The sequence below is a fragment of the Triticum dicoccoides genome, chromosome 1A (genome assembly GCF_002162155.2).
Source record: "Triticum dicoccoides isolate Atlit2015 ecotype Zavitan chromosome 1A, WEW_v2.0, whole genome shotgun sequence".
Taxonomy (NCBI): Eukaryota; Viridiplantae; Streptophyta; class Magnoliopsida; order Poales; family Poaceae; genus Triticum; species Triticum dicoccoides.
In genome coordinates, this window is record NC_041380.1 from 207,079,521 (window position 1) to 207,098,815 (window position 19,295).

The window sequence follows — 19,295 nt, forward strand, 5'->3', positions numbered from 1 at the left end:
AGACACCACTAGTAAAATAGTTTTCGCACACGAGTCCACTAATCACCAACACAATACTCCACCGGGGATCCTCCCTTGTCATCCTACGAGAGGGCCATCCTCGGTACTCACACTTATCTTGAGTCTTTTAGTAGTAACCATTAACTTGTCTATGAACTGTATAGGCAACCAAGTAGTCCTTTACCGCGGATGCGGCTATTCGAATAGTTTTATACCCTGCAGGGGAGTACTTCGTCATACATGTTTCCACCACTTAGCGTCTGTACACGACATGTGCTCGGCAGACTTCAAGCGAAAGCCGACGTCGGTGTAGACAACGACCTGACTAACCGCACAAGTCTCTAGTCCAGGTTTATCACCTATTCGGGTTCCATCCGCAAGGAAATCCGGCCGGGGTGTCCTCAACGGCCCCAAACGATGTGTGCAGGGTTCCCGAGACACCAAACGGGCGACTCGGTACATCGTGCCACGGTGTATCTACCGCATCATAGCCCACCGCTAGGGTTAGCGCTACGAACGGCCGCCATACATAACCTACAAACACCAAAAACTAGTTGCAACTCCTAGACAGAGCACGAGAGGGGTCAATAAGTCGAGCAGGGTCATATTTCAGGGCCCAATGTGTGGTAGTAGCTGAATCTTAAATCACGCATACAGAACTCTGTTCTTATGGACGGCCTGAATGAAACAACCCACCATGTACTCCTACACGGCCTCTCATCCATACCTTTACCAAAACATGTTCAACACATCCCTCACATTACCGACATAATCATTTCACTCTAGCCCATCACCCGGATGAACCGGACCTGACACAACTCTAAGCATAGCAGGCATAGCAAGGTAGGAAACACATACATGGCTCAATCAACTCCTACACATGCTAGTGGGTTTCATCTAGTTACTGTGGCAATGATAGGTCATGCAGAGGATAAGGGTTCAACTACCGCAGCACACAACAGTTTGAAACGTTGTTGTCTTGATGCAGTAAGTGAGAGCAGAAGCAAGAACATGGGATTGTATCGATATGATCAATGGGGCTGCTTGCCTGATGGAGTAGTAGTAGGGTACTGCCCTTCAGTTGGATACTCGGAGATATCCTCAGAGGTAGAACCTACCACGAAAGACACCACAGAATATAATCATCACATGGAAGTATGTAACAATATGATGCATGCTATGACATGGCAAAATGAGGTTTTCTGCCTAATGCGATGTGAAACAAGTTGAAATGTGTCCATTTGAATCAAAGATTCAAATGAAAGCTTAAGTTCTTATGCATTATAAGTGTATTAGGTTGTTTCACCTAAACAGCAGGGTTAAAGTGTTTTGTCATGCATGAAACCATTATAGATGGAAAGATTGAATTTTTATGATCATTTTTCATATATAATTTGTTTGATTTGGAGCTATGGTTGATTTTCTATGTTTTCTAGAAGTTTTGGCTATTTTCTGGAATTTCCTATATAAGAATAAATCCAGAAAATAAATAACTGCGTCAGCACTGCGTCACTGTGACGTCAGCGGTCAAAGGCGCCAGCCCAGGTCAAACCTGACTGGTGGGCCCCATCTGTCGGTGTCTCAGCTAACTAACAGAGTTAGTTAGTGTTTATTTAGCACTAAACTAGGTTAGTTAGGCCCTGGGCCCACATGTCAGTGAGGTAGAGTTAGTTAACGAGGTCATTAACCTCTAACAGGGTGATTAGCACTAAATAAAAACTAAACTAATTTAGTTAGGAGTCGGTCCCACATGTCATTGATTCAGGCAGGGTCAAAGTGGGGTCAACCCGGGTCAAACTTGCCGGAGTTGACCCGGGGCTCGTCGCCGGCAAGGCCAGGGACGGCGGAGGGGTGCGGTTTTCCTCCTCCGGCGACCATTTGGCCGGCAGAGGGCATCTACGTGACGCGGGCACTCATCTGCATTGAGTGGTGTGGGTGGTTGGGCCTGGGGTGGCCGGAGTCGTCGCCGGCGTCGACCTTGGCGGTCACCAGGGCTCGGGTGAGGTCGGGGTCGTCATTGTGACGACCATGGTAGCTCATCTGGGGCACGTACGTGCTCTACGCGACGCGGGGAGGAAGCTGGGCACGACGGTCAAACCGTTTGATGGTCGGAGACTCGTCGGCGGCGACCACAGGCGGCAGCGCGTACGGGTGAGCAAGGTGCGGTCGCTATGGCGCACAAGGGGGAAAACAGAGAGGGGGAGAAGGTTCAGTGGCTCACGGCGGTTGCGACGAGCTACTCCGCGGGCTCGGGGAAGACCTGACGGTGATGAATCGACGGTGGCGGTCCTCGGCGGCCGATGAGGAAGAAGACGAGGCAGCCGGTGATGCAGGTCGTCCCAGTGCTCGGGGCCAGGGTGGGGGGGAGAGTCAGACGATCCATCGGAGGGGGCACCTGGGTGGGCACAACCCACCATGGCACGCCGCCCTCCTGGCACGCCCATGTGGGTTGTCCCCACCTGGTGGCCCCGCAGACCCTGAAACCGCCGCTATAAATCCTATTTTCCAAAAAAATCAGGGAGAAAGAATTATCGCGATCCATGAGACGGAGCCGCCGTCACCTCCTATTCTTCATCAGGGAGGCCAGATCTGGAGTCTGTTTGGGGCTCCGGAGAGGGGGATCTTCGTTCTTCGTCATCACCAACCCTTCTCCATCGCCAATTCCATGATGCTCCCCACCGGGAGTGAGTAATTCCTTCGTAGGCTCACTGGTCGGTGTAGAGTTGGATGTGATTCATCATGTAATCGAGTTAGTTTTGTTAGGGCCTGATCCCTAGTGTCCATTATGTTCTAAGACCGATGTTGCTATGACTTTGCCATGCTTAATGCTTGTCACTTTGGGCCCGGGTGCCATGATTTCAGATCTGAACTGTTTATGTTATCACCATTATATCCATGTTCTAGGTCCGATCTTGCAAGTTATAGTCACCTACTACGTGTTATGATCCGGCAACCCCAGATTGACAATAGTCGGGATCACTCCCGGTGATGACCGTAGTTTCAGGAGTTCATGTATTCACCGTGTGCTAATGCTTTGTTCCGGTTCTCTATTAAAAGGAGGCCTTAATATCCCTTAGTTTCCAATAGGACCCCGCTGCCACGGGAGGGTAGGACAAAAGATGTCATGCAAGTTCTTTCCACAAGCACGTATGACTATTTACGGAATACATGCCTACATTATATTGATGAACTGGAGCTAGTGTCGTATCGCCCTAGGTTATAACTGTCTCATGATGAATATCATACAACAAGTCACCGATCCAATGCTTACGAATTTATCATATATTGTTCTTGCTAAGTTACGATTGATATCGTTACTATTGCACTTGCTACAAAACCATTGCTATCACTTTTACTGTTACCATTGTTACTGTCATTACTATCAAACTATCATATTACTTTGCTACTGATTATGTTACTGCAAATAATTAATCTCTAGGTGTGGTTGAATAGACAACTTAGTGGCTAATACCTTCAAATATTCTTTGGCTCCCCTTCTGTCGAATCAATAAATTTGGGTTGAATACTCTACCCTGGAAAACTGTTGCGGCCCCCTACACTTGTGGGTTATCAAGACCTTTTTCTGGCGCCGTTGCCAGGGAGCATAGCTATATTTGTTGAGTCACTTGGTATTATTATCAATTTATCACTATGAAGAATCTGAAGGATGCTAAGACTAAGATTTATACCTCTAAGACAAGGGGAGGTAAGTAACTGCCATCCAGTTATGCTTTAGATTCACCTTCTATTATAAGTAAACTTGCAACACCAGCACATGCTATTAGTCTTGATATGTCACAAGTTATTGATGACGCTACTTCTACTATGAATGATACTTATGGTGATGCTAATACCTTGCTTGATGATAATGATGTGCCACTTGGTGATTTTCTTGATGAACAAAATGCTAGAGTAATTCAACATGATGTTGTTGAATCTGATGATGATCTTGAAACTAAAACTCCTGAAACACCTGCTAGAACTTCTTAGATATGAATTGCCTAAGGTACCAGAAGGTTATGTTATGAATGAGGAGACAACTAGAGATATTCTTGCTTGTAGGGATAGAGATGATCTAGGGAAATTACTCTGCAAGTATAAAGAAAAATCTCTGAATGCTAGAATGCAATATGATCCTAAGTTTGCTACTTCACCTATCTTTATTGATGATAAGGATTATGAATTCTCTATTGACCCAGAGTTAATTAATTTGGTTGAATCTGATCCTTTCCATGGTTATGAAACTGAAACTGTTGTGGCACATCTTACTAAGTTGATTCACATAGCCACACTTTTTACTCGCGATGAGAAGAATCGTTATTACTTTATTCTCAAATTATTTCCGTTCTCGTTAAAGGGTGATGCTAAAGCTTGGTACAATACTATTGCTCCTGGTTTTGTGCATAGTCCCTGGGATAAGATTTATTACTTCTCTAAAAAATATCTCCCTGCTCATAAGAAACAAGCTGCATTACAAGAAATATTTAACTTTGTGCAAATTAAAGAAGAGAGTCTCCCACAAGCTTGGAGGAGGCTTTTCTAGTTACTTAATGTTTTGCCTGATCATCCTCTTAAGAAAAATGAAATACTTGATATCTTCTATAACGGACTAATCGATCCTTCTAGGGATTTCCTAGATAGTTGTGCTGGTTGTTTTTTCAGTGAACAAACTGTTGGTAAAGCTGAAGAATTATTGAATAGTATATTGAAAAATTATGATGATTGGACTCTTCCTGAACAATCGCCTAAGCCCACTCTGAAGGAGAGGGGTATATTATATCTCAGTCCCGAAGATATGCAAGAGGCAAAGAAATCCATGAAGGGAAATGGTATTAAAGCTGAGGATGTAAATTTTTTACCTCATACTAAAGAAATACATGGGCTTGATACACCACCACCTCCTAAGGTGGTAGAGGTAAATTCTCTTATGAAATTCAATGAAAATGACAATCCTCACAATATGCACCCTAGCCAATGCTTTATGAGTTTGAGAACTATGTTAGAAAACAAGATCATTTCAATGCAAATGTTATGAAACAATTGAAATACAATTCTGATATGATTGCTCGCTTGAGTGACTTGTTATTTAGAATCTCAACTGATGATAGAGGTGTTGGAAAGCATGCTTCTATGGTACAAACCCAGTTAGAACAAGTTGCTAAATCTCAAAGAGAGTTGCTAGATGAAATGAATAATATTATAGATGACTTTGTTGTTAGAGTTGCAACTAGAGGATTTAAAATGACTCAGGAACCACTATATCCACTACAAAAAATGCACTTCCGTGATGATACATGTTTGTCACAGTAGGTCACATTTTCCGTCATGCATGTACATCCATGACGGTTTTATGACACAATCAAGATAGTCATACCTGTGCTGTCGTACAAGTGTTCCATGACATTACCAAAATTATCATCATAAAAGTGTCCACTTCCATGACGCTAAATCACGCTTCATAGAAGTGCTTTCGTCAAGGGTGACCGACACATGGCATCCACCGTAACGGGTCACCGTTAAGCTATCGGGTCCGGTTTTGGATCCGATAACCCGTTAACAGCCCGTACCAATGAGGATTTTCCACATGTAAAATTGTCATTGGCCGGAGGAAACACGTGTTGGCTCACCGTTGGGATAGATGTCATCCATTCATTGGATAGGAGGCGCCTATGATACATCGACACGTGGCATGGCCCAACAAAGGCCCATTCCGATGAAAAGGCCAGCCCGTTTGACTTGGTCAAAATGTAATGGGCCGGCCCATGGAAATCATGTTACTGGTTTGTTCGTATATAGCCCATTTACGGCCCGCTAACTCACAGCCCGTTACGTCCTATCGGAGTTAACCCCAGTAGCTTCATCTGGGCCGTCCAATATGATTCCATCCCATTGTAACTTCCAGCCCATGTATGTCCCATGATGTCTTTTGGCCCATATGAGACCATTTGTAACTCTTGGCCCATTAACGACCCGTGGTGAATCTGGCCCGCAATGAACAGTGTACCGCCTGATACCCATTAACGGCCCATTATTCCATTGGGACGTTTCCAACCCGTGTTATCTTTCGGCCTTCTCAGGGCCCATTTATTCTTGGGCTTATTTCCAGCATTCGGTTACTTACGGCCCATTACTGGCCTTTTCTACTTGTGGGGCAAACACATCCCGTGGTTACAGTCGGCTTGTTTGCGGCCCGTTAATCCATTGGGCTGTTTTCATAACGTCATCAAATACGACCGATTAACGACGCCCCGTTATGGTCGGCCCATGAACGGACGACTCCAAATCTAGCCCGTTTATGGCCCATAATGCGGTATGTTATTGGCACATGTTTGTCTGATGGATCATACGGCCCGTAGAAGGCCCATTGATGCTACGGCCCATAGGGGGGCCATTGTTTATATGGCCCTTAGAAGGCCCATTGTTTCTACGGCCCGTAGGATGCCCATGGTAACTACAGTAAATATGTAGCCCATGGTTATTGTGGCCTAGTTCTAAAAAATAGGTTATTGCGGCCACTAGCAAACCATGGACAAAGAACTGCACTGACTACAAGCAAACAAATAAACAAGACAACAAGGAAATAAATAAGCAAGCAACTTGCGCTAGGCAATCACAGCTATTACACATATTACATCCACTGGGCATCAAAGTCCACCACCAGTGCAAATATAGGGAACAAAGCCGCATATCATATTCACTGGTTGTCAAAGTTGGTGACCAGTGCAAATAAACGCCGTGACAAAACAAGTCCAGAACAGAAACCACTTCAGAAGAGCTCAAGAAACAATATCATGGGTACCCATAATGCTGGAAAGATGCTTAAATCCTCCAGCGCTTGTTGTTGCACCAGAAAGTATGCATCCGAATTCTGCAGGGATTGTCATTTTCTCTTGTTTGGCGCTTAAATCCTCCAGCACTTGTTGTTGCACCAGAAAGTATGCATCTGAATTCTGCAAGGACTTCCTCAGTCCTTCAGCTTCCTGTCACAGCACATCTGATCGATGTCTTTCAACTTGAAGTTGAGACTCAAGAAGACGAACTGATTCAGGCAGCGAGTTCGAAGAGCTTGTGTCAGTAGTAGTGGCTAGTAACTTGAACACTACATCAAGATAGGACTTTTGGGTTCTCTCACTGTCATCAAGATAGTTTGTATCATATTTCTTGGAGCCCAACAGGGATGTCTCACTATCTTGAACCTTATTTGCATTACTTCCTTTACCATTGTATAACAGGGTACTATTCTCCAATATTTTGTCCGCATTATAAAAGAGAAACAAGCAGACACATCACATGTTTACCATGTTGTATATGAAACTCATTTTGGTCAATCAGTTCAGTAGTAAAGTGGATAGGACAATAGCATGAAACACACATATATCTATGTACCATGGTCACTTTATGGTCTATATCATTCTAGTTTTTATTGCCAAATCAAGATAGAGACACAGTTCAAATAATATTTGTTCAAGACAAAGCAGAATAGACAAAATATAAGTGTGGGAAACTATAGAGCAATAACAACACCTGTAATGTGCATGACATAAAAATATAACTATTTATTCAATTGAAACTAAAATCAACATGGAGCAAGTTACAACAGCAAAATAGTTAAAGAAACAGGTTAAAAACACACCTGTTGCGCCATTGGAGTTTCAATTCCATCCTTCAAATTTGAAAATAGTTGGTATGAGTAAATACAGTCATGCAAGAGCAAAGGAGTATGAACCAGAGCTAAAGAACCTGACTTGAGAACAATTCTTCTTCTCCTTCAAGCGTTGAGTTGGGATTCGGAGTGGTGGTCCTCGTGCTTTGGGCACTGCAGTTCCCTTACTAACTGCTCGTGTTTGGGTGCTCTATTGTGGAGACGGTGCTGTGTCAACTGGAACTGGGTAACTATCTGCTGGGGTTGGGGTTAGAAGGGGTGTAGATGGTTCTCTGTCCAACTGGGTAGGGTACAATCTACGAGAGTCTGGGTTATGTGTGGTGCTGCTGGTTCTTGGGAAAGTACAACCGTGGTTCTATCTGCATCAACTGGTAGCACCATATTTTCTGAAGACTGTGTTGTTACTCCCTTAGATACTACCATCACCCTCTCCAATTCCAATGGCTGATAAACAAGAAAAGTAATTGAATGTACAGACATTGTATGATAGATAGGTGCAATGGATAGTGGGGAAAAAGAGGGCATGAAATAATTCACAGTTATGTTGTCTAACCAAACAAGATAGCATGACACAGTTTCACATATATGCTACCTAACTAAACAGGATAGCATGACACAATTTCACATTATGATGGCTAACTAAAAAAGATGGAAAGACATAGTTCAAAATATGATGACTATGTAAACATGATGACATGATATAACTATATAATGTGTTTATTAAATAGGTTGGCATGCCATAATTCACATACATGCCGCCTATGGAAACATGATAGCATGACATAATTCACGGATAGAATGACATAATTCAAAATATGATGACTATAAACACTAAACAGGCTGAGATGATATAACTATATGATGTATTTATTAAATGGGTTGCCATGCCATAATTCAGATAGATGTTGTGTGTGTAAACATCATGGCATGATATAATTCAAATATATGATTTATATAGTAAGCAAGTAAGCAGATGGCAATACATATATGATGTAAAAACTAAGCAATGCAAGACAACATGCATGACATGGGTAATATAACCCTGCCAAGTTTGAGCATAGACCTTAGGGAAATAGGACAAGTCATCAGTCTCCGAATCCTCCTCTGAGGAGCTCTCTGTAACCAGCAAGATGTCTGCTTTAGAAGGTAGCGTTGTTTGCTCTGAATACCTTGTTTTCACTCCAGATACTTCCATCACTGCTTCAAATGGCTGATGCACAGGAAGAGTAGTTGAATATATAAATGTTGTCGACAATGGAACACGTAATAAAAAATGATAGCATGATATAATTCACATACATGATGATTGGCTACACAACATGGCATTGCATAATTCACATATATAATGCCTTTGCAACAAGATAGCATTGCATAATTCACATATATAATGTCTTGCAACAAGATGGCAATGCATAATTCACATATATGGTAATTAGACACTAAACGGGTGGCATTCACACAAAGCATGTCTAAACTAATCAAATGACATAGCAATGCAAGACACCATACGCACGATATGAGCAACATAACCCTGCCAAGTTAGAGCATACACCTCGGGGGGGCAAATAGGACTGGTCATCTCTCTCTGAATCCTCCTCTGAGGCCGTAACCAGCGAGATATGCGCTTCGTCAGATAACATAGTCTACTCTGAATACCTTGTTTTCACTCCAGAATTTTCCATCACCGTGTCAAATGGCTGATGCACACGAAGAGTAGTTGAATGTACTAACATTGTTGACAAATGTAATACGTAACAGAAAAAAGGATGTCCTGATATAATTCACATATAAGATGATTGGTTAAGCAGGATGGCATTGCAAAATTCACATATATGATGCCTGGCTAAACAAGATGGCATTGCATAATTCACATAAATGACGAATAAACTAAACAGATGGCATTCACACAAAGCATGTCTAAACTAAGCAGATGACATATTTGATGTATAAAGTAAGCAATGCAAGGCACCATATGCATGATATAACCAACATCAGCATGCCAAGTTAGAGAGAAGACCTTAGGGAGTAAATAGGAGTGGTCTTCTCCTTCTGAATCCCCCTCGAAACAGATATCTTCCTCTCGATTACAATCCGAAATGGGTGGAGGGGGGCATGCCTTTGCGCCTACCATGGAGCGATGTCTGCAGGAAATTTTATTGCAACGCAAGGCTCGTCTCTTTTGCTCTACATGTTCAGTTCCATTGTGTACATAACTGACATGCGTAGGAATAAAACATAGTGAGATTATGTAAGGAGTGCATGCAGAAATCCAGAGTGATGGTAGCAACCTGTGGATAGACCCAAAACCAATGATAGCAGACAGATAATGGCTTCAGTTAAAAAATACAGATACTGGCTTCTTTACTGTTTGTTTCCCACCCAACATGAAACTCATAGTAGACACTAGAGATTAACCAGATAGTAGATAGATACTATTGGTTGCGGCCCCGATATGTACCCCACAACCATTTAAAAACACAAGTTTGACAATTAGTTTGGAGCTGACTTAGAGTCTAATCGGTGAACAAGATGATAAAGTAGCATCTAATATTTAGCGATGCATAATGTAAGCAAACACTAAAGAGTGCGACCTCTCTTGCGGACCCGTGTAGTCCTCGAGGTCATCTGCTCGGTTGATGATGGTAATGCAGTTGTCATGGCTGCCGGCAGCAGGGAAGAAGATCTGAGGCGGCGAAAGACAGTCTAGAGGCCGGATCCCTACTGTGCTGGACCCTTCTGTCGTTGGAGCAGTTGAGCTGGGGTGGACGACGGTGTAGCAGGAGCGGGACAAACCCCACAAGGTTTTCTTTGACAACAATCTGTAAGAGAAGTAATTCTGTAAGGGCTCGTTTGAACTGGAGGATTCTAACAACTTAAGGATATGAAATACACAATAATAGGATAGGATGCACGTGCAAAATCTGGGTGTTTGGTTCACGAGAATTGGAAGATCACATGATGCAAAGAATCATGTTGAGATTAAGTCAAACCATAAGAAAATGTATGGTTATAATGCTATTATGCTACTATCTCTTAGTCTTGTGCTTCATGAATAGGAATTTGAAAAGGAGGACAACTGGATATTAAAATTCCTACAATTTTTCTTTCAAGGAGACACTAAAGGAACAAATCCTACAATTTTCCTTTGCTCCATTCCTTTGAACCAAATGCATGAATAGTAGTACCATAGGAAACTTTCCAATTCCTATGTTTTTCCTTCACTTTTCCTTTCAAGCACTGGCGATTCTAGTAGGCAGGCTTGAGAAAGGAAAATCCTACACTCAAAAAATGTTTTTGTGCTACTTCTACTACTTTGGACCCAGGCCACTGCCCTACTAGCTCAACTCCCAGGCCCAACGAAAAATGCATAGCTCAAACACACAAAGATAAATAATGATGGTGTTCAAGAGAGTCCATCACGGATAGCTAAGTTGCCTAGTACCTCACTTCTTGCCATATAGTAGGAGAATCTAATGGTATTTCACGTTACTACGTGTGCTCACTGGACAATATATATACCATGTAGAGTAAAAAATAGATGCAACAAGTGTACAACCCCTTTGGCGAAGCAATGTTGATCGCAGCGTGATTGGGTTGGTCGGTGAGGATGATCCGACTGACTTGGCTGTCGGAGGAGGGGAATAAGATCTTAGACATCTTCATATGGAGCCTGATACGTCTCCGTCGTATCTATAATTTTTCATTGTTCCATGCCAATATTATTCAACTTTCATATACTTTTTTGCCACTTTTTATATTATTTTTGGGACTAACATATTGATCCAGTGCCCAGTGCCAGTTCCTGTCTGTTGCATGTTTTTGGTTTCGCATAATATCCATATCAAACGGAGTCCAAATGGGATAAAAACGGACGGAGCTTATTTTTGGAATATATGGAAAATCTGGAAGGAAAATCAACGCGAACCAGTGCCTGAGGTGGTCACGAGGCAGGGGGCGCGCCTACCCCCCCTGGGCGCCCCCCCTACCCTCATGAGCCACCCGTAAGGCGGTTGACGCTCTTGTTTTGCCGCAAGAAAGCTAATATTTGGGAAAAAAATCACGGCGAAGGTTTCAGGCCAATCGGAGTTACGGATCTCCATATATACACGAAACGGTGAAACAGAGCCAGGCAGAACGCAGAACCAGAGAGAAACAGAGAGATAGATCCAATCTCGGAGGGGCTCTCGCCCCTCCCACGCCATGGGAGCCAAGGACCAGAGGGGAAACCCTTCTCCAATCTAGGGAGGAGGTCAAGGAAGAAGAAGAAGAAGGGGGGCCCTCTCCCCCTCGCTTCTGGTGGCGCCGGAGTGCCACCGGGGGCCATCATCATCACCGCAATCTTCACCAACAACTTCACCACCATCATCACCAACTCTTCCCCCCTCAATGCAGCGGTGTAACCTCTCTCTTACCCACTGTAATCTCTACTTAAACATGGTGCTCAACGCTATATATTATTTCCCAATGATGTATGGCTATCCTATGATGTTTGAGTAAATCTATTTTTTCCTAATGGCTATTTAATGATCGTGATTGGTTTGAGTTGTATGTTTTATTACTGGTGTTGTCCTATGGTGCTCTCCGTGTCGCGCAAGCGTGAGGGATTCCCGTTGTAGGGTTTGCAATATGCTTATGATTTGCTTATGGTGGGTGGCGTGAGTGTTAGAAGCACAGACCCAAGTAAGTGGGTTGTTTGCGTGTGGGATAAAGGGGACTTGATACTTTAATGTTGTGGTTGGGTTTTACCTTAATGAATCTTTAGTAGTTGCGGATGCTTGCTAGAGTTCCAATCATAAGTGCATATGATCCAAGTAGAGAAAGTATGTTAGCTTATGCCTCTCCCTCAAATAAAATTGCAATAATGATTACCGGTCTAGTTATCGATTGCCTAGAGACAAATAACCTTCTTGTTGACAAAAGCTCTTTACTAAAAATAATTTAGTTCTGTCTTTATCTAAACAGTCCCTGGCTTTTATTTATGTGTTCTTTACTTTCTTGCAAGCCTATCCAAAAAACACCTACAAAGTACTTCTAGTTTCATACTTGTTCTAGGTAAAGCGAACGTCAAGCGTGCGTAGAGTTGTATCCGTGGTCGATAGAACTTGAGGGAATATTTGTTCTACCTTTAGCTCGTCGTTGGGTTCGACACTCTTACTTATCAAAAGACGCTACAATTGATCCCCTATATTTGTGGGTTATCAAGACCTTTTTCTGGCACCGTTGCCGGGGAGCAATAGCGTGGGGTGAATATTATCGTGTGTGCTTCTTTGCTTTCTCACTAAGTAATTTTTATTTGTTGTTCTTAGTTGTTTTCTATCTTTAATTATGGGTAGGAAATGCAAAATACCAAAAAAAAATTAGTTGTACCTACTGAACCAATGGTTGAAGAAGCACTCAAAATCTATCACACTGTTGAAGCTTATTACTTGGATCATCTTCGATCCCTATGTGCTCGTGCTGAAACCCCAACTAGTTTAGTTGAGGGAAAATCTTTAGATGAGCATGCTTGTTATGTGCGACACCGTATATCTGAAAAAGGGAAACGTTTGCTGGATCAAATTCATCGTCTGCAATGCTATGCTTGGAATTTATGCTATATATATGATTTTAATTGTTGTTCTGAAAACCCTAAGAAACACCTTCCCTACCAATGTGAGTTTATTGATAATGGGATCTTATCTTCGTATGCTAAGGGTGTTTATAGTTACTATGATGTTCAATACTATGATGTTCAACAAATTGAAGAATTTGTTGCTTTTAAGGGTGCTTATGAAATTGCTTCTTTGATTGAAAAGTATGGTGCTACTCTTTACAAATCCAAATTTTTTTCTGTACTTTAATATTGTTATGATAATTATGCTTCTAATGCCTATGTTAAACTATATATTGAGGAATACTCTGCTGTCCAAGAAGAGATTAATATTTTGTAGGACTCTATGGAAGAAGAAATTGACGAAACTGTGAGCTCATTGGATGAAAAAGATGATGAGGAGAGCGAAGAACAAAAGGAGGAAGAGCGGACTAGCTACCCGTGCCCACCTTCTAATGAGAGTAACTCTTCAACTCATACATTGTTTAATTTCCCTTCGTGCATACCGAAGGATGATTGCTATGATGATTGTTATGATCCCATTGATTCTCTTGAAATATCCCTTTTTGATGATGCTTGCTATGCTTGTGGCCAAGATGCCAATATGAATTATGCTTATGGAGATGAACTTGCTATAGTTCCTTATGTTAAACATGAAATTTTTGCTATTGTACCCACGCATGATAGTCCTATTATCTTTTTGAATTCTCCAAACTATACTATATCGGAGAAGTTTGCTTTTACTAAGGATTATATTGATGGGTTGCCTTTTACCGTTGCACATGATGATTTTGATGAGTATAATATGCATGTGCTTGCTGCTCCTACTTGCAATTATTATGAGAGAGGAACTATATCTCCACCTCACTATGTTTACAATATGACAAAATTGCAAGAAACTGTTTATACTATGCATTGGCCTTTACTATGTGTGCATGAATTGTTCTTTTATGACATGCCGATGCATAGGAAGAGAGTTAGACTTCGTCATTACATGATATATGTTGCTTTGTGCTCACTACTAAATTACAAATCATTGCTAATTAAAATTGGCTTTGATATACCTTGGGATCCGGGTGGATCCATTACTGAGCACTATATTCCTAGCTTAATGGCTTTAAAGAAAGCGCTGCCAGGGAGACAACGCAGAAGTTTTAGAGAGTAATTTATTTCTGTTGTGTGCTTTTATAAAGTTTAAATATAAAAATAATGTGCCAAGGTTTGCCTTTAGGATGTTTACATTTGCTTGATGGTTTGTATGGTGCAGGACAGAAACTTTGGCTGTAGTGCACGATTTTATATTTTTAGAGGGAATGTCAAATGGTTCTGATTCCTTTTGCAATGTCTTCCTGAACAAATTGTTTATTTTTCCTAATTTTGGTAGAATTCTTCAAGTATCATAATTATGGTGAATTTTCAGATTATTACATACTGTTCTGTTTTAGACAGATTCTGTTTTTGATGCATAGTTTCCTTGTTTTGATGAAACTATCGATTCATATAAGTGGATTAAGCCATGAAAAAGTTATATTACAGTAGACACAATGAAAAAACAAAATATGAATTGATTTGCAACAGTACTTAGAATAGTGATTTGCTTTATTATACTAACGGATCTTACCGAGTTTTCTGTTGAAGTTTTGTGCGGATGAAGTGTTCGATGATCGAGAATGTCTCGAGGTGAGAAGAAGGAAGAGAGGCAAGAGCTCAAGCTTGGGGATGCCCGAAGCACCACAAGTAAATATTCAAGGAGACTCAAGCGTCTAAGCTTGGGGATGCTGGGGAGGCATCCCCTCTTTCTTCAGCAAATATCAGTATGTTTTCAGATTCGTTTCGTTCATGCGATATGTGCTATCTTGGAGCGTCTTTTGCGTTAGTTTTCTTTTTCTTTTTATTTTATGCACCATGCTGGTATGAGATGGTCCTTGGTTTATTTATAGAATGCTCATTGCACTTCACTTATATCTTTTGAGTATGGCTTTATAGAATGCTTCATGTGCTTCACTTATATCATTTGAAGCTTGGATTGCCTGTTTCTCTTTACATAGACAACCGCCATTTGTAGAATGCTCTTTTGCTTCACTTATACTTGTTAGAGCGTGGGCATATCTTTTGTAGAAAGAATTAAACTCTCTTGCTTCACTTATATCTATCTAGAGAGATGACAGGAACTCGTCATTCACATGGTTAGTCATAAAATCCTACATAAAACTTGTAGATCATTGAATATGATATGTTTGATTCCTTGCAATAGTTTTGCGATATCAAGATGGTGATATTAGAGTCATGCTATTCGAGTAATTTTGAAATTGAGAAATACTTTTGTTGAGGTTTGCAAGTCCCGTAGCATGCACGTATGGTGAACCGTTATGTAACGAAGTCGGAGCATGAGGTGTTTATTGATTGTCCTCCTTATGAGTGGCTGTCGGGGACGAGCGATGGTCTTTTCCTACCAATCTATCCCCCTACGAGCATGCGCGTAGTACTTTGTTTCGATGACTAATAGATTTTTGCAATAAGTATGTGAGTTCTTTATGACTAATGTTGAGTCCATGGATTATACGCACTCTCACCCTTCCATCATTGCTAGCCTCTTCGGTACCGTGCATGGCCCTTTCTCACCTCGAGAATTGGTGCAAACTTCGCCGGTGCATCCAAACCCCGTGATATCATACGCTCTATCACACATAAACCTCCTTATATCTTCCTCAAAACAGCCACCATACCTACCTATTATGGCATTTCCATAGCCATTCCGAGATATATTGCCATGCAACTTCCATCATCATCATATACATGACTTGAGCATTTATTGTCATATTGCTTTGCATGATCGTAAGATAGCTAGCATGATGTTTTCATGGCTTGTCCATTTTTTTGATGTCATTCCTATGCTAGATCATTGCACATCCCGGTACACCGCCGGAGGCATTCATATAGAGTCATATCTTTGTTCTAGTATCGAGTTGTAATATTGAGTTGTAAGTAAATAAAAGTGTGATGATCATCATTATTAGAACATTTTCCCATGTGAGGTTATCAAAATAAAAGTAGGCAAAGAAGCCCCACAAAAAAGAGAGAGGCCAAAGAAGCCTACAAAAAAAGGAAAAAAATAAAAGAAAATAAAAAAATGAGAGAAAAAGAGAGAAGGGGCAATGTTACTATCCTTTTACTACACTTGTGCTTCAGAGTAGCACCATGTTCTTCATAGAGAGAGTATCCTATGCTTTCACTTTCATATACTAGTGGGAATTTTCATTATAGAACTTGGCTTGTATATTCCGATGATGGGCTTCCTCAAACGCCCGAGGTCTTCATGAGCAAGCAAGTCGGATGCACACCCACTTAGTTTCCATTTAGAGCTTTCACACACTTATAGCTCTTAGTGCATCCGTTGCATGGCAATCCCTACTCACTCACATTGATATCTATTAATGGGCATCTCCATAGCCCGTTGATAGGCCTAGTTGATGTGAGACTTTCTCCTTTTTTGTCTTCTCCATGCAATCCCCACCATCATATTCTATTCCACCTACAGTGCTATGTCCATGGCTCACGCTCATGTATTGCGTGAAAGTTGAAAAGGTTTGAGAACGTCAAAAGTATGAAACAATTGCTTGGCTCGTCATCGGGGTTGTGCATGATGTGAATGCTTTGTGTGGTGAAGATGGAGCATAGCCAGACTATATGATTTTGTAGGGATGAGCTTTCTTTGGCTATGTTATTTCAATAAGACATAATTGCTTGGTTGGTATGCTTGAAGTATTATTGTTTTTATGTCAAAGGATAGATTATTGCTTTGAATCACTCGTGTCTTAATATTCATGCCATGATTAGACATATGATTAAGATTATGCTAGGTAGCATTCCACATCAAAAATTATCTTTTTTATCATTTACCTACTCGAGGACGAGCAGGAATTAACCTTGGGGATGCTGATACGTCTCCGTCGTATCTATAATTTTTGATTGTTAAATACCAATATTATTCAACTTTCACATACTTTTTGGCAAATTTTATATTATTTTTGGCACTAACATATTGATCCAGTGCCTAGTGCCAGTTCCTATCTGTTGCATGTTTTTGGTTTAGCAGAATATCCATATCAAACGAAGTCCAAACGGGATCAAAACGGACGAAGCTTATTTTTGGAAAGTATGGAAAATCTGGAAGGAAAATCAACGCGAACCAGTGCCCGAGGTGGTCACGGGGCAGGGGCCGTGCCTGCCCCCTGGGCGCGCCCCCTACCCTCGTGAGCCACCCGTAAGGCGGTTGACGCTCTTCTTTTGCTGCAAGAAAGCTAATATTCGGAAAATAATCACGGCAAAGGTTTCAGGCCAATCAGAGTTACGGATCTCCATATATACACGAAACGGTGAAACAGAGCCACAGAGAACGCAGAACCAGAGAGAAACAGAGAGATAGATCCAATCTCGGAGGGACTCTCGCCCTCCATGCCATGGTAGCCAAGGACCAGAGGGGAAACCCTTCTCCCATCTAGGGAGGAGGTCAAGGAAGAAGAAGAAGAAGGGGTCCCTCTCCCCCTCGCTTTCGGTGGCGCCGGAGTGCCACCGGGGGCCATCATCATCACCGCAATCTTCACCAACAACTTCACCACCATCATCACCAACTCTTCCCCCCTCTATGCAGCGGTGTAATCTCTCTCTTACCCGCTGTAATCTCTACCTAAACATGGTGCTCAACGCTATATATTATTTCCCAGTGATGTATGGCTATCCTATGATGTTTGAGTAGATCTGTTTTGTCCTAATGGCTATTTAATGATCGTGATTGGTTTGAGTTGTATGTTTTATTATTGGTGTTGTCCTATGGTGCTCTCCGTGTCGCGCAAGCGTGAGGGATTCCCGTTGTAGGGTTTGCAATATGCTTATGATTTGCTTGTGGTGGGTGGCGTGAGTGTCAGAAGCATAGACCCAAGTAAGTAGGTTGTTTGCGTGTGGGATAAAGGGGACTTGATACTTTAATGTTGTGGTTGGGTTTTACCTTAATGAATCTTTAGTAGTTGCGGATGCTTGCTAGAGTTCTAATCATAAGTGCATATGATCTAAGTAGAGAAAGTATGTTAGCTTATGCCTCTCCCTCAAATAAAATTGCAATAATGATTACCGGTCTAGTTATCGATTGCCTAGGGACAAATAACCTTCTTGTTGACAAAAGCTCTTTACTAAATCTAATTTAGTTGTGTCTTTATCTAAACAGTCCCTAGCTTTTATTTACGTGTTCTTTACTTTATTGCAAGCCTATCCAAAAAACACCTACAAAGTACTTCTAGTTTCATACTTGTTCTAGGTAAAGCGAACGTCAAGTGTGCGTAGAGTTGTATCGGTGGTCGATAGAACTTGAGAGAATATTTGTTCTACCTTTAGCTCCTCGTTGGGTTTGACCCTCTTACTTATCGAAACAGACTACAATTGATCCCCTATACTTGTGGGTTATCAAGACATTTTTCTAGCGCCGTTTCTGGGGAGCAATAGCGTGGGGTGAATATTCTCGTGTGTGCTTGTTTGCCTTATCACTAAGTAATTTTTATTTGTTGTTCTTAGTTGTTTTCTATCTTTAGTTATGGGTAGGAAATGCAAAATACCAAAAAAATTACTTGTACCTACTGAACCAATGGTTGAAGAACCACTCAATATCTATCACACTGTTGAAGCTTATTACTTGGATCATCTTTGATCCCTATGTGCTCGTGCTGAAACCCCAACTAGTTTAGTTGAGGGCAAATCTTTTGATGAGCATGCTTGTTATGTGCGACACCGTATATCTGAAAAAGGGAAACGTTTGCTGGATCAAATTCATCGTCTGCAATGCTATGCTTGGAATTTATGCTATATATATATATATATGATTTTACTTGTTGTTCTGAAAACCCTAAGAAACACCTTCCCTACCAATGTGAGTTTATTGATAATGGGATCTTATCTTCGTATGCTAAGTGTGTTTATAGTTACTATGATGTTCAACAAATTGAAGAATTTGTTGGTTTTAAGGGTGCTTATGAAATTGCTTCTTTGATTGAA